The following is a 12,718-nucleotide window of genomic DNA, read 5'->3' as shown; positions in this document are numbered from 1 at the left end:
TATTAACTGTTTTTTCTGTTCCCTCACTGTGATAATATTACCTAAAAAAAAAGAGAGACTTGGGGTTTCAAAATGGCTGACTAAGGGCATGTTTTAATCTCTTCTTCCTTCAGAAATCCCATTGAGATTATAGAAATCACAAATTATAGTAAATAAACAGTTAAAGACTTGGAGGTCCTAAAAAACCAAGAGAAGTCCCTAGTAAATCAATTATTCAGTTATTTCTGAAGGATACAGAGCCAATAAGATCAGATTGCCTTGAGAGGATAAACCTAATCTGAAACGTCCACAACCCAATATAAGCAAAATTAAGACACTTCAAAATAATGTGATTTCAAACGTCCTTAAATGCATCAGGTCAAGAAATATATGGGAAACTAGAGAAGACTGTCTTGTAGCCAGGTATGAAAGCTGTTAATTCTGTGCCAGTTACCTCTTAACATTTTCTGTATCTAGACGATTGTCCCAGAATACCTCTCCAAAGAGCTCAAGTATGGCAGGTTCCCAGAGTGTTGAAGCTGGAAGGAGAAGCTGAGAGGTGTGCTGAGGAAAACTTCTGGTCATCACCATAGAAAAGGCTATTTCTTCCTGTTCAACAGAAAAACCAGACCAGACTCAAGTTCATAATTACAATCACAGCTAGAAATCACATAAAGTAAAAGTGCATCTGCTGTTTGGAAAAGAAAAATATTTAGTGTTGTGCTGAGTGAATAAAAAGAAGCCACTTAAACAACTACTATTGATCAATGCTAACTACTGTTATAAATTTACACAGAAAAATCCATAATGACCAAATATCTGAGGGGAACATAGAAGAGGAACACTGGCTGGAGCTAATGAAAGAACTATCTATTAAGGAAAGAAATTAATGGAAAAATAAACACAAATAACTTAATAAATATGCTTAGTAATGTTTGAGAAGATAGCATTCCTGCAAAATATGAATATGAAACTTTTCTTTAAGGGAGCTTAGGAATTTAAAATAAATGCATATGCAACCTCAGTAACATATATCCTACTAAGGGATAGAGAGAATATAAGAGAAAAAGGTATTTAGATAAATAAATAGTACAACATATCACTGAATTAAAAACAATCTCCCAAAACCCTGTTAAGATTGATGATGCTTTCATCTGAAACATTCAGACAAAATTAATGAACAAACAAAATAATAATAAATTGCTACAAACTCCTAGAGAAAAGGAATATTTACACTTTAAAACAGTCACATTTTTTTTATTATCTGATGAGGTAATAAAACATGTATTGAGAGATGACCCCATTCTCCAAAACAATATAGCGACGTGTGCAAGTGTGGTCAAAAAAAAGATATTGCAAAAACAACTCTGTAACTAATTATGCAAGTATAAAAAAACAAATATACTGAAGAAATATAAAAATTAAAAAATAAAGTACATACATATTTTTTTCAGAAAAAGAAAATTAATCACATAGAAAAGGTCAGTAAAACTGATAATAAATTTATATATAAAAAAACTATATATGTATGTACATATATATGTAAATAGCAAAACACAGCTTATGCTAAATTGTGATAGATAATTTTATGTGTCAACTTGCTTGACTGGGCTGAGGGATGCCCAGATACCTTGTGAAACATTATTTCTGGGTATGTCTGTGAGGGTGTTTCTGGAAGAGATTAGCATCTGAATCAGTAGACTGAGTCAATAAGATGGCCCTCACCAATGGAGGGGGGCATCACGCAATCCACTGAGGGCCTGAATAGAACAAGAAGGCAGAGGAAGGGTGAATTTACTCTCTGTTGGAGCCAGGAGGTCCCTCTTCTGCCCTTAGATATCAATGATTTCGGTTCTCGGGCCTTCAGACTCAGACTGGGACCTACGCCATTGGCTCCCCTCCACTTAGCCTTTGGGTTTGAAGAGGAACTACGTCACCAGTGTTCTGGGCCTCCAGCAAGCCAACTGCAGATCGCAGAACTTCTCAGCCTCCATAATCACGTCACCTTCATAAAAAAATTCTCTCTGCATATCTTTATATCTGCTGCAGGCTCTGTTTTTCTGGAGAAAAATGACTAAAACATAAATACTTTTTGACAACACTAGTTTGGAATGTAATGCAATTTAAGTACTAAATATTTGTATTGCAAAATAATACAAGTTCAATGCAATCACAGAAATAAAACATTTTCTAGCTCCTTCAAGCAATGAGTTTTTTTTTAATGTATAACTTATTACATCTTTCCTCATGAATTTAAAAAGATACTGAAACCCAGCAGGACCCTATGGGGCTCCTGGGCACAAAAGCCTTTCTGTATCCCCTTCTCTGAGTTCCAAAGGCCAGGTTCAAACAGTTGCTAATCAGGAGAGGGGGGCCGATGCAGAGACAAGGGAGGAGCAGTCTAGAAGCAATAGTACAGCCTTGAGGGCAGGGTCCTGGTCCCCCCCCACCCCCACCCCCCGCAAAGGATATTCATAACAATATCTTTGAGCTCTTCTGCAGAACTAAAATCCTTACCAAATGGAAGATGTTAACTACTTCATGAAGCACTCTTCATTCCAGATAAGGTAACAGTTTGCCCATCACCACCTGATGCCAGATGATATTTGGATTGAAGGAATGCACAGCCCGATCCTTATCAGCAACCCTGCCCCCTTGACTATAAGACTCTTCACAACCCCCCCTCCCTTTTTGGACACACAGTTTTGCGGACATTATACCGCTGTGTCCCCCTTTGCCTGGCAAAGTAATAAAGCTATTCTTTTCTACTTCACCCAAAACTCTGTCTCTGAGATTCAATTCGGTGTCAGGGTACAGAGGCTGGATTCGGCTTCAATACCACGCACCCATACAAAAACATACATACACACAAACACATATGTAGATGTGTTTGCTGTTTACTTCTATAAAGAATGGAAGCAAACTATGCACATTACTCTGAAACCCACATTTCCCACTTAAACATCAATCAAGATATCATGTGAGGACAGACATACAAGTCACATATAAAAACGGTAATATTTCTGTATTTATATGTACTATCATTTATTCAGCATTTTTACCATTTAAGAACGTTCATGTTGTTTGCTGTTTTTGTTTGTATATATAAAAACTTATAAACAAGAAGAGATATTTTAGATGGCAGGACCAACCCTTGGGTTTAGAGGTAAGGAGGGGAGAAGGATCAAGAAATTCCATGCAAAATGTATTGCTATGTTATAGGAGAAGTTATGCATAGTGATATTTTTGTTATTTGTTTGTTTTACCAGGGATATATACATAGATGTTTATGCTGCAGTTCAAGTTGTTTTACATTTAGATCCGGTCATTTCAGTTACCTGTGATGTCGAAAGCTCAGCTTCTCTGTACACCAGTGCTGAATCGAACCTCGGAGACAGAGCTTTGGATGAGATAGAAGAGGATAGCTTTATAAATTTGCCAGGCAAAGGGGGACACAGGGGGCTTCTGCCTCAAAAAACTGTGTGTCCCCACCCAGGAGGATCTGATAAGGAGTTTTATAACAATGCTTCCCAAGGGTGGGGTTGCTGACAAGATTAGGGTGTGTGCAGGGTCTCAGTGGCGGGTCTCCTAATCTAGATGAGCTTCTCTGCTCCCTTTAATCTTGCCTCAAGTGGTTTTTTGGCTCCTCCTCCCTTGATTAGCAACTGTTTGAATCTGCCCTTTGGAACTCAGGGAAGGTCAAGGAGGCTGGAGTCTCGCCGACAAGAAATAGGGGACAAAAAAGAGACCTCCGTGCCTGGGAGCCTCAAAAGGGCCCTGCTCGGTTTCACATGTACCATTTATAAAGAGAGGATAGACATTTTTAAGTATTAGAGAAAAATAAGAACCATAAATATAATATACAAACTATTTCTAGAAAAGTTTTTAAATTGGAATACAAGAAAATGCAGAAACAAGAGAAAAAGCAAAAGAATTTCAATGAAAACCAGATATAAGATGAAGTATATTATGGATCATAATAATTGTGAATTGATATAAAGCTTGCATTAAAAGACAAATTTTCCTAGACTGACTACTTAAAATTCTATCACTATATTATTTATAGTAGACAAATCAAAACCAAAATTTAAGACATTTAAACGTATCTCCATTTATAGACCTGGAAATTTTAAGCAAGATTAAAACAAGATTTTCAATGTAAATCTCAGTCAAAATAGAATTTACGGTAAAAATGCTTTAAAAATCAAGGGGTTTGCTTTATATCAGTAAAAATTATGATAAACAAGAACAGAGAAACATCACAAGTGTGTAAAACTTGCACAATATAACACACACGTGAATGAGGGAAATACTCTAAAAAGTGGAATAAGAAATAGAAAATTCTAGCAGTTAAGACATACTTAAGAATTTACAATTTGTTAGAGTCAGATGTGACGCTGTCTTTCTTAGAAAATGACATCTAAGAGGTAACTAATGTTCCAAATAATGCAATAGTGTTACCGAGTCCAAGCTCGCTCTGCTCGCCGCACGGCAGGCCAATAAATCGGGACAGGAAGTGGTGAGGCAAGGAAGAGCGATTTCATTCAGAAAGCCGGCAGACCGAGAAGATGTTCCCAAAAAACCATCTTATCGGGGTCTGGATGCCAGTTTCTTTTACAGAACAGCGAGGGAGAGAAGGTGAAGAAGTAAAGTACAAAAGGCCATTTATTTTGCAAAATAGGAGGAGATGTGTTAATTTCTTCTTAACTGCAGCCATTCACAAGCGGGCAGGGTCAGATCGGCTCCCTGTGAGCTGAACAAAGGCAGTTTAGTTTAACATTCAGGCAGAGGGGGCAGTGTTCCTTGAGGCAGGCCATTATGTATGATATAATAAGAAAAGCAACGAAAAGCAAAGGTTAAATTCAAAGAAACAGATCTAACCTGGAGTCCAATTTAGCTCTTCACTGTTACAATAGTACTGTTACATACAGATAAAACAAGTTCTTAAAACAACACAGAAGTAAACAAAATTGGTAGACACAGCAGGAAGCTGGGAAGAAGAATTTAGTTAGAAGGACAGACATTTGAGGAAGGTTAATTGCAGGCTGGGAATGCCATGTGAAACAACCCTGCACTGAAGAAACTGGGGGAGCCTGCATGCCCTGGAGGACTCTTTCTTCATTAAATCCATTGGTCTCTCACAGTAAAGGTCTGAAAGATCAACTAGAAATGCTTATTAGTGATGCAGACTGGAGAGGGGAACACAGCCATGTGGGTGGGACAAGTATATGCATCCTGATGCTTCCCCTTTATTTCCACCACAAGACAAAAGTCTTTAGCTAAAAAAACAGTGACAATGTTGGCCTTAGGGCATTTTAAGGCCAGTTTTAAAGACCTTATATGACAGGTGAAACAACATATCACCTATAGGTAGAAACTGGTTAACTAAAGGTCTATTAATTAAAGATATAACAATGTATATTTTAAATTCACAGGAAATCATTACAAACTGTATGACATGTGTAAGTAATAAGTCAATAGAAAACAGTTTTGTTCAAATATAGCAAAGCAAGCAAAAAACTAAGAGGAGAAAACAAAGAAGGAATTATATCATAATAAAACTTGGTTTTACTTGATATTAAAAAGTATCTATCCATACCCCTCTATATATTAACCTATAATATATGTGTCTACGATATGAATAACATTCAATCGATTCAAACATCTATAATGTTTTACAGACATAGAATATGGGCACTAAGAAAAATCTCACTAAATTTGCTTAAATGGCAACCATATGGATTATGGGCTGATGAATATATAATATGATAAAAATAGTTCTCAGAAAGACATTGATGTTTCAAGAATTAACTAAAAACCAAGAAATAAATTAGCTAAGCCCTCAATCAAGAAGATAACATAAGAATAATTTTTCCAAGTCATAAAAAGTTTCTGTAACAATTCAGCAGATACTTGGCTTAAAACAAGCAAAATGTGTCCCATTTATTCTCTCACAGTTCTGTCAGTATTACTTAATCTGAGTCATAGTGGCGGCAGGGCCATGGCCCCCCCAGAGGCTCTATAGGAGAATTTTTTCCTTGACTTTTCCAGTTTCTGGTGGCTGCAGGCATCCCGTCAAATGTGGCCCCATCATTCCAGTGTCTTTAAGTATCTCTCTGCTCCATCTTCACGTTGCCTTCTCCCCCATCTGTGTAAAATCTGAGTCCCTTTTATAGGGATACATGTGATGGCATTTAGGATAATCCAACATAATTTTCTATCTTAAGATCTCAATTTAATCGCATCTGCAAATACCCCTGTTTTTTGCAATATAAGGTAACATTCACAGGTTCCAGGGATTAGGTTGTGAATATTTTGGGGGAAGACATTTTTCAGCTTACTACGATGCAATTACAATATTAATAGATACACAGAGATATAATACTTTAATTTTAACTGGTATTGAAAATATTTAATATTTACTTTCAAAATATTTTTAATGACCATAGGAAAGGATTAGAAAAATGTTTCCTTCAACTGAGAATGTGTATTTATAGAAACCATCACCATCATTCTTCACTCAGGCACTGTGATAAGACAGATAATGCAAATGAATGAACTCTAAATCTCTGAACAAATAATAAATGTTGCTAAAAATCTACTGATTCTACTAGAGAGTCAAGGATGTCAAAATATCATCAGGATAGTATCGGTCATATTTTAAAGTCTACACGTTACCCTGAATCAGGCCTGAGGAACTAGAATTCACTGGTTATGGAGCAGAATTCCATGAGTAGTGGTCATAAATAAGTAAACAAATAAGTTTTTCAAATATCAAACTAAGCTTTCATACTGTTCATTAATCTCACTGAACTAGCACCTGATCCTCAGAGCAATGGTCTCAATCTCATTAAGTTGAGGCAGCTGCCATTCCAAAGAAAACAAACAGAGAGGAAGAATATATTCTATCTATAGGAGTATTTTAAAAGAATGCCCATCAGAAGCTCTGTGGTTTGAACAAGTACAAAAATACATCTATTACAGTTAACTGGAACAGGGCAGAGTGAATCAGTTTCCCAGTTCTGAAATGTTAAAGGGCAGACATTTCATTTTATTTCTTCCTGGCTTCTCTACATTAAAAAAATGATTCCATTCTTGACAGACGGCAGCAGTAGAAGGCCTTGTTACAATGCACGGTCATTCTGGTGAATGACTTTGATTACCCCGGGTCCTGGTGCTGTGAAAATCCGGTAAAACATATAAGAATAGTTTCTTTTTAGTAAAAAAAGGAAAATGCCAGGAAATTCTCTCTTAAAAGAAGAAATATCCCTTCCTATGGAAGTGAGAGAAAAAGCTGAAGCATCCTTATTTTACACAAGGTAAATGCTTTAATGAGAAATGGATAATTTTGTTTTTGAAATTTGAAAGATATACTTTCTCTCTCGTTTTTTTTCTTAACTTAAATCAACCTGAAATTTTATATGAGTATATAATTTATCTTTAATTCTTTGAATTGAGTCTGTTTTAGAAACAACAACAAAAGTTCTTTACAAAAGACTTTTTAATATAATTAAGATTTATAGGACTGAGCTCCATGAGTTTAGGACTCATGTCTTTTGGAAACTTACAGAAATTCCATAGCTTGGAGAAGGACCTGCCCCTAAATCAGTGCTCCATAAATATTGTTGAATGAATTAATGATAATTTATATTTAGTTTGGACTAAATGACCCTTAAGTAAATGAAAATTAATAAAATAGGTTGTTTTATTGCTAGCTCAAGTCTGTTTCACAGTGAGCCCAGTGAATATTAGATAATATATATTCTGCAACTATTGTGATGCATTTCTAAGTGGTATCCTATTTCTCAATAAAGGATGTCCTTGTGCTTAAGTGGCTTTCATTGCTTGAAACAACAAAATCCAGTATGTGAAAATGATTGGTGTTGAATTAGTTCACGGTACACCATTATTAGAAACATTTGGGCTTCCCTGGTGGCGCAGTGGTTAAGAATCTTCCTGCCAATGCAGGGGACACAGGTTCATGCCCTGGTCCGGGAAGATCCCACATGCCGTGGAGGAACTAAGCCCATGGCCACAACTACTGAGCCTGCGCTCTAGAGACCGCGAGCCACAACTACTGAAGCTTGCGTGCCTAGAGCCTGTGCTCCGCAACAAGAGAAGCCACCACAATGAGAAGCCCTCGCACCACAAGGAAGAGTAGTCCCCGCTCCTCACAACTGGAGAAAGCCTGTGCACAGTAACGAAGACCCAATGCAGCCAAAAATAAATAAATAAAATTTAAAAAAAAAAAGAAAGAAACATTTAAAAATATGCTGAAGTTCATAGGCTAAAAACATAACTTGGAAAATAAAAAGTTAGATTGTTTCAGGAAATATATCAGGACTAACATTTATTTGGTGAAGGGAAATTCTTCTTTCAAAACTGCAGTACTGGCAGTACTTTGAGCTATCGGCTATTCACTTAAAAGTGAATGCATGTTATATTTTGTTTATTAACAAAATACACATAAAATATTTCCCCCCACACCTAATCACTTATTAATAAGATTTTATTATGATCGTATCTAAAATATTAATTTTATTGATTGTGGTTTTTGAATATGTCTGTTACCCAGTGGAATAATTTTCAAGTCACTGCTAATGTGAAAATGGGCCCAGTCTCACAGTTATCCAAAAATAAGCCCCCAAATCCTTAAAGTATAACACCAGTGACCTTAATTCTTGCATTCAGACTGAAGTATACAAAAGTCTGAAAAACAAGACCCATATTAGAGAGACACATCACACCATTTTAATTTTTTCCAAATAAAAATCTAAAACTTTTTCAAATACACACACATATACAGATGGGGGTGGGGATAAGGTGGTACCAGAGAACCTCTTTAAAGGGATAGATCATGAGATTGAAATCATTTCATTGAAATTTTTCTATAAATAAAGAAGACTCACATTGAACTCGCTGCTTCTTTTACATTTTTACTATATATAATATTGCCATCATTTTCCATAAAATGAGGCATATGATTATATGTATGTTGAAAATGGTATAAGTAAATATATAAGATTTTTTGATAGTTGCTGATTTTAAGAATTTCTTTTTCTCTTTCATTTCATGTATACCTATTTCTTACATCTTATAGTTGCAGTTATTTTGACTTTCTCTTGAGATTAACTTAGAAATAAATAACTATATTTCAAATTTTAAAAAATCCTATAAGATTTTTTAAGATAAAATCATTAAAAAACATTTGTGTATGAGAATCTCCTCCACTGAATATCAGAATGTATGAAAAACCCACTCTGGTACAATTATTTGGAAAAACAGAAAGTAACTTCTTAAAAATAAAATAAAGAAAAAAGGCAGAAAAGGCAAAAATTTTCAGCCCCAAAGTAACATATTTGTTAGCAAAATTATTGCACAAAACAAAAAAGTATAAGGAGAAATAATCACATGTAATAGCACTAGAAATAGTCAGTGTTAAGCTTTTGTTTGCCGTCAAATAGATGCATTAGTAAAGTTCTTAAATTGTGTGATAAATAGTAGGAACTATAGGAATGTTTGTCTTTGCTATTGTTTTTGTTATTATGTATTTTATCTCAATTATAAGGTTTTTTAGATTTATCTTGTGTTTAAGGCCCAAAGATTTAGAATATATCATATAGTTATATAATTAGAGAGGTCTTACTAATTTGTATGACATTTTTATTATTCACTATTATCCATTTTCAGAAGGTTTGTAAATTATTCAAATAGAAAACTAATTGGACAGTATACTTCTTGAAATATATTCTTGTTAACAAACTAAGTTACAGCAACTTAGTCGTATTAATGCAATACCCAATGTTTGTAATATTATGGATGAGCACTATGTGAGAAAAATACATTTTAAAATATTGTAAAACCACTAGTAAATACAGAGGAAAAGTACTACCTTTTCTTAAAGTTAAAATTAGAAATCAGAGGAAAGGCAAATGTTTATATAGATACCCACAAATAAAAATATTTGGAAAATAATTGATTCTTAATTCTAACTATACATTACATAAGGTATTACATATACATATAAAGTATTAAGTTACATTGAATATTCTAAAGTCATTAGTTTTATAACTTAAAAATTACCTATGAAATAACAAAGAAAAAGCTCAAGTTATACATGTGATGGAGAATGATTCAATTCAAAGCTCATAGATAAGTTATTTAAGATCTGGATGAGGATGAAAAAAAGTCAAAGCAGAATGCAATCTTTGCTACAACCGAGGTGATAATTATTATGGGACTTAAGATGGAGAGATGATCATTTATATCAGGGGATTTAGTTGGGCTTTAGGATGAAGGAGGGAATGTCTGAAATGAAATTTGAGAGGACAATATCATCAGGGAGAAATTTCGGTAAAGTAGGTTAAACAGCTATAGAATGTAGATCAATCAAGGGGGAAACACATACATACGGAAAGCATGTTGCAGAAGTGAAAATAATTGTGTTGAGAACTTTTTTGTTTTTATTGTGGTTTCTAGTTGTTATAAAATGTCCCTAGGAAATTAAATGTGAAATGAAAATTTTTATCACTGGATAGGAAAATAGACTAAATGTAATCACTAACACACAGTACTTTAATGTAGATAAGGCTGCATTCGAAGTGTTTCTCGTGTATTTATTTATTCTTGACAACAGATATGAATATATTATCTCCATTTTACAGATGAGGAACAAAGACCCAGAGACATTAAATAGCTTGCTCAAGTAAACACAGCCAATAAAAGGCAGATGTATTTATTTTACCCAAATAGTCTGACCTCAAATCTGTGCTCTTAACAATTACACTAAATACTGTTTCTCAAATTTTTAAGAGCAATGTCCTTGAACAAATATAACAACACTTCAAATTCTCATTGTTCTTCCACTTATGAATTCAAGCTATGCCATTTGGTATAAAAATTTATTTTTCCAAGAGTATCATACTTACTAGAAATCTTATAAATATTCTTAAATATTTATTCTCAGTACCCTCTCTGTTGTGTTCTTAAACCTGAATACATAACATGAATGGAAAAATGACAAACTCCTTTCTTTGAAGAGTAGGGAACATGCAGATAAATAAGATTATATTTAGATTATATTTAGAAATTCATCATTCCTTCTCCTATTAAATGGAAAATAATTATTGATAAAGAGCAGAGTGGTTGTTGCAAGAATTCAGTGAAATAAAATAAAACAAAATATATGAATAAGAATAAACAATCTGAACTATATATACTATACATGCCAGGTACTAAAGAACATATGGATTTGATTCAAATCATGCTTTATTCTTTCTATTTTTATCTTGGACTATTTTTGTTCATTTACATTGAAAATAAATAATTTTCCAATTATTTATTGAAAAAGTACATGAGTGTACTTGGCAGACAAATTCAGAAAACTTGACAAAATCTGTAAACATTGATTTAAATAAAAATATCACCCAAGAGTTCTTTGAAGAGAGTCACAACAAATGTTTGGGTTCTGAGTCAGCCTTTGGTATTTGTTTTCTTTGACCACCCTGAGATCACTGATTTTAACTATCTTCTGAGGTCTGGAGAGTGAATATTTCTCAGCTGCCCAATTTGTTCTGAAAATGTTAGCTCTCAGGAGAAAGCTTCATCTTTCAGACCTCTTTTTCACATTACCCTCTAGCTGCCAATGCCACGGTATATACACTCCTAAGAGATGACCCAAAGTTTCTAAGATGTCTTCTAAGTAGCTAGAAGGGAATATCAGAGATAGCCTCTCTCTCTCAATCACACACACACACACACACACACACACACACATGCTTCCACAAACACAGAGCTTGTAGTCAGTAAATTGTAGATTGGTGTGGTATTTGCAACGCTGCTTATCTGATTTCTTCCTAAAGATTTTAACCTTTACAGAGTATCAATCCTATGCAAAGAATTAGTGAGAGTGGAAAAACCTTCTTGTGTCCAAACATAAGAGTAAATTTTATAATTTCACCATTACATAAAATATTAGCAGTAGCTTATCCAGTTTAGAAAGTTACTTGTTATTCCTAGTGTTTACTGTTTAGGTCTATGATCCATTCTGAACTAATTTTCTGTTTGATTAAGGTAAAAGTTGAGGTTATTTACCTATTGTTTCATACGGATATCTACTTGTTCCAAAAGGATTTGTTCTAAAAGCATCCCTTTCTCCACTGGCATTTTTGTTGAAAATTAATTAACCATGTATGAGTGTATCTATTTCTTGATATTCTGTTACATTAATCTATATTTCTATACTTACACCAATACCATACCAATGTGATAAAGTATGTTTAGAGTAAATCTCGGAATCAGGTAGTACATGTGTTCCAACTTTTTTTTCTCTTTGAAAGTCATTTGGGCTTTTCCGGGTCCTCTGCATTTTCATAAAATATTTAAAATCACTTGTCAATTGCTACAAAAAATAATAAATATTTTTCTGCAGTATTAATTTAGATTGTGTTAAATCTATAGATTGATTTATTAATGATGACATTTGGAAAAGTCCATTTAATAAAAAAATTATCATGCCTTCTTATAATCATTATCATACTTCACATGATGTATATAACAAATAAAACATATACAACAAAACAACCTATAGTCATTGGTATAAAATATTATGATCCATCAAATGACAATGAGGTGTTTCTAGAATTTGGGTCAGATGATGACTCAAGGGTTTGTTTGCTGGCCTTAGAAATTATGTGGATAATTGAGGACATACACACACACACACACACACACACACACA

The 12,718-nt window shown here is 34.1% G+C and overlaps 1 long non-coding RNA gene across 1 annotated transcript; it reads right to left on the bottom strand.

Annotated features, from left to right (window-relative positions):
- Positions 1 to 314: 314 nt before the first annotated feature.
- Positions 315 to 4,705, bottom strand: LOC137201788 (uncharacterized). The gene is made up of 3 exons (XR_010932330.1): positions 4,441 to 4,705; positions 3,318 to 3,379; positions 315 to 588 (listed from the first exon to the last, which is right to left on the bottom strand). It is a non-coding gene; the product is annotated as an uncharacterized lncRNA (long non-coding RNA).
- Between the last annotated feature and the right edge of the window lie 8,013 nt (positions 4,706 to 12,718).

The sequence above is a fragment of the Pseudorca crassidens genome, chromosome 11, assembly GCF_039906515.1.
Source record: "Pseudorca crassidens isolate mPseCra1 chromosome 11, mPseCra1.hap1, whole genome shotgun sequence".
NCBI lineage: Eukaryota > Metazoa > Chordata > Mammalia > Artiodactyla > Delphinidae > Pseudorca > Pseudorca crassidens.
This window is presented reverse-complemented; position numbering and strand designations above follow the sequence as displayed.